This window comes from Arvicola amphibius, chromosome 6, assembly GCF_903992535.2.
Source record: "Arvicola amphibius chromosome 6, mArvAmp1.2, whole genome shotgun sequence".
NCBI lineage: Eukaryota > Metazoa > Chordata > Mammalia > Rodentia > Cricetidae > Arvicola > Arvicola amphibius.
In genome coordinates this window covers 93,827,419-93,830,779 of record NC_052052.2, presented here as the reverse complement: position 1 = coordinate 93,830,779, position 3,361 = coordinate 93,827,419, and the positions used below count along the sequence as shown (strand labels likewise).

Genomic DNA, 3,361 nt, shown 5'->3' with positions numbered 1-3,361 from the left:
AACCACAGGAGGTCATGAGGGTGACTTCCTCTCTCATGAGGGCTTTGGTGGCTTTGTAAGAGAGACCTGGGCATGCATGCTTGCCCTGTTTGCACTGTCTTCAGTCTCTGCAGAGTCCCCATTAGAAAAAGAACCTCTCCCTACTCTTCACAAATGCGGACTAAGCGATTATTTTTTATGAGTTACTCAGCCAGTAGGATTCAGTTGCAGCGGCTTAAAAGGCTAAGAATTACTATGTGAACCCAGGGGAAATAAAGAACACACACACATACACACACACACACACACACACACACACACACACACACACTCGCGCGTGTGCAGGAATAGGATTTTTAAATAATTAATTCCCAAATTAAAATATTGTTAACACTACCTGAAGTCAATTACTTTTTTTTCCTCTTGTTTGTTTGTTTTGTTCCTATTTAAATAGACAGGGTGACCTCTTAGGTTATATTTATTCCACCTGCCTCAACTTCTCAAGAAACTGGTCCCTACCGATGACTGACACATCAATTTCTCTCTTTTTCTTAAAAGAAAAAACTGGCTTTAAATTTCTATAATCTGTACCCAAGACGGAAATTATTATGATGAAACTATTGGTTGCTTTTCCAAAGTAACTATTTTGGTGGGAGAGTTTGGCACTTTGGGGAAGCAAAATATGAAAGCAAATTTGCTTTTAATATTTCTCACTTCAAATCCTTTCATTTTTTAGAGATTTAATTGTGAAACTGGATAATAGAACCGGTTGTTGTTGGCTCCTTTGTTTTGTTTTTTCCTTTTTCAGGTTTACTTCATTTTCTACAAATGTCTAAATCAGGTTTACACTATTTTCTGCGTTAGAAAAAGTGAAACAAATGCCCCAAAGCTGGGTTTCATAGGGCCAGAGCTGATCTTTGAATTTAGGAGGACAGGAAAGTGAAGCTTAGAGTCCAGGAACGCAGGGGGGTGGGGGAGCGTTGGGTTTGGGTTCCACTTTGTTGCTCAAATTAGACTTGGACATCGCAAAAACTAGGGCGTCCCTGGGTGGGCTCGAACCACCAACCTTTCGGTTAACAGCCGAACGCGCTAACCGATTGCGCCACAGAGACTCCGGTGCTGGTAGCTGCTCCAGCCAAGGCCTTTATGAAGAATAAAAGCGACTTCTTTTTCTCCCGGCTGATTCTTATTAGGAGCGGAAATTTTATTTAACGTTTTTAATCCTTTCGAGTCTCCCTTCTACTTCTGAAGTATATTGAAAAGTTATGCTTCAGGATGGAGCAGAATTGCACTTCCAGACGTGAATTAAAACGCTCTTGCTTTTTCTCCAAGCGCGGTTTGGAAGGTCCTGTTGCAAGAAGGTGACAGTTTCTGATTGATTACCTTTCGTAAAGACTTTAAATGTTCCGTCTGTGAGCTGACTTTTCCTTTTGTTTCTGTTCGTGACGTTGTTTGCCCGCCGATCTTACGTTACTTACCGAGCCTCTTCGAGGCCGTCTGATTGTATGCGTGTCTTTGTTTTTAGATCCAGTTCTTATTAAAATATATATGCATTCCCTATTTGCGTTTCGACTTTACTCAGCGCAATTGTCACAGTAACATTTCGTTACAACGTGTCCCCGAGGCTTGCGAGCAGTTGCTGAATTGGTCCTGATTTTCTCTGCAGAGACCTCTTCACCTGCGTTTAAGTCACGCTATTGAACACGCACCCTCAAAGGCTTTTTGAAAAAGAAATTACAGAAGAAAAAAATCGGACTTATGATTAGTTGGGCATATTACAGCGCAGAATCATTTCTTGCAAACATACTCGGTCCCTATCAATATTCCTCAGGAAAATCTTTCCCTCCTGTAAAAGTTTGCTTGATGCCTTTTAAACTGTTCAAAATCTTATTTTTGCACCCAGTGTCCACGCTTCCAAGAAGCAATAGTTTCCACTTGTGAACTCGATATTTCCGTTTTTATGTCACTAAAATTGCTCTGGCCGTAATCATTCGAAAAATGATCCATTACAGAAGTTCTGATCAACATGCTTTTATTAAGTCCAACCAGCCGAGTCCCCCAGCTGTGTGATGACAACTTAAATTGGCTTTAGAACCAATTAGCAGGGAAGTTCCTTGAAAGGTTGGGCTGTTAAACCACTGGGAATTTACGCCAAGCCGGACTTCTCAGCTTTCAACACAGTTTTAGATGTGAACTTGAAAATTCTGACTTTGAAACAAGTGAGGCACCTTCTGGAACATGCTGATGGCATATATAATCACATGGTGTCGACTTCAAACCTGTACTGGAGTCAGAAAGCGCTGCCCCCTTTCCCTCAGAGCGTCTCTCCTCTGCTGTTGTTCTCCGGACTGCTTAGTTAAAGCAGCTTGCAACCTGTACTTCACAGCGCTTCCTTAAATGTTTACTCTCCTGCTGAAAATGTTAGCAGCAGTCCTGCCCAAGCCTACATCATTAGCCCCCATTTCTCTCTCTAGCTCAAACATCCCCACTAACATTCTCACTTCTAAAAAGAGACATGAGCTATCCAGGAGGAAAACCAAGTCAGAAAAAAAAAAGATTAACTCATTGCACACCCAAAATTTGTCTGTGTTGAGTGCCCCTGTGGTCTTAAATGTTGTCTTTCAAGCCTGCTTCTACAACTGACATTTTCAGTAAGACAATGGTTAGTTCCAGTAGCTAATCAGCCTTGCCTTTTTGCATTCCTACATTTGAAAATATTTCAAAAGAGCATATAAGTATTTTTTAAAATACTGAATGGAAATCAGAACATCTGACTTCAAGGATACCTGTTGACACCCATTTTATGCAAAGTGCCCATTTAGCCAAGATTTGCCCACTTAGCCAAGGTTTGCCCACTTAGCCAAGGTTTGCCCACTTAGCCAAGGTAAGAGAGCAGTCGATGTTGCCGCTCAGTGTTGGTGATCACCTCATTTTAGGCCTTATATGTGCACGACTTTGAGGGTCCAGTTAAATCTACTGATAATTTTAGAAACATTGTCCCCTTGAATTTTAGGATAACCGAAGAAAAACAATTCCCATTGCTTCATTAGCACCCAGGGCTTTCAAATTACTAAACCTGAACAGGCCTGGTAACCTACCCTTTATGTATTTTGTCCACCACTCAGCTGCAAATTTACCTTTCCCAGGAACACGCCTATCAGCGGAGGCCGACCAGTGCAGATTAATGACCCATATATTTAATTTTCTCCTGGGAGAGAGGAAGAGAGAAAGACCATCTGTGCGAATGGCCCCACGTCTCTAACCAGGCAAGGTAAGCCGGAGCACATGGATTTCTGCAGCCCCAGTTAGCATGGAGACAGGGTTTTCAGAAGACTCCCGCTTCTGAGGAACAGGTAGCTTTCAGGACCTCCTCCAGCTCAGT

The 3,361-nt window shown here is 42.1% G+C and overlaps 1 non-coding gene across 1 annotated transcript; it reads right to left on the bottom strand.

Moving 5' to 3' along the window:
- Positions 1–1,017: 1,017 nt before the first annotated feature.
- Trnan-guu lies at positions 1,018–1,091 on the bottom strand. The gene has a single exon. It is a non-coding gene; the product is annotated as a tRNA-Asn (tRNA).
- Positions 1,092–3,361: the final 2,270 nt, after the last annotated feature.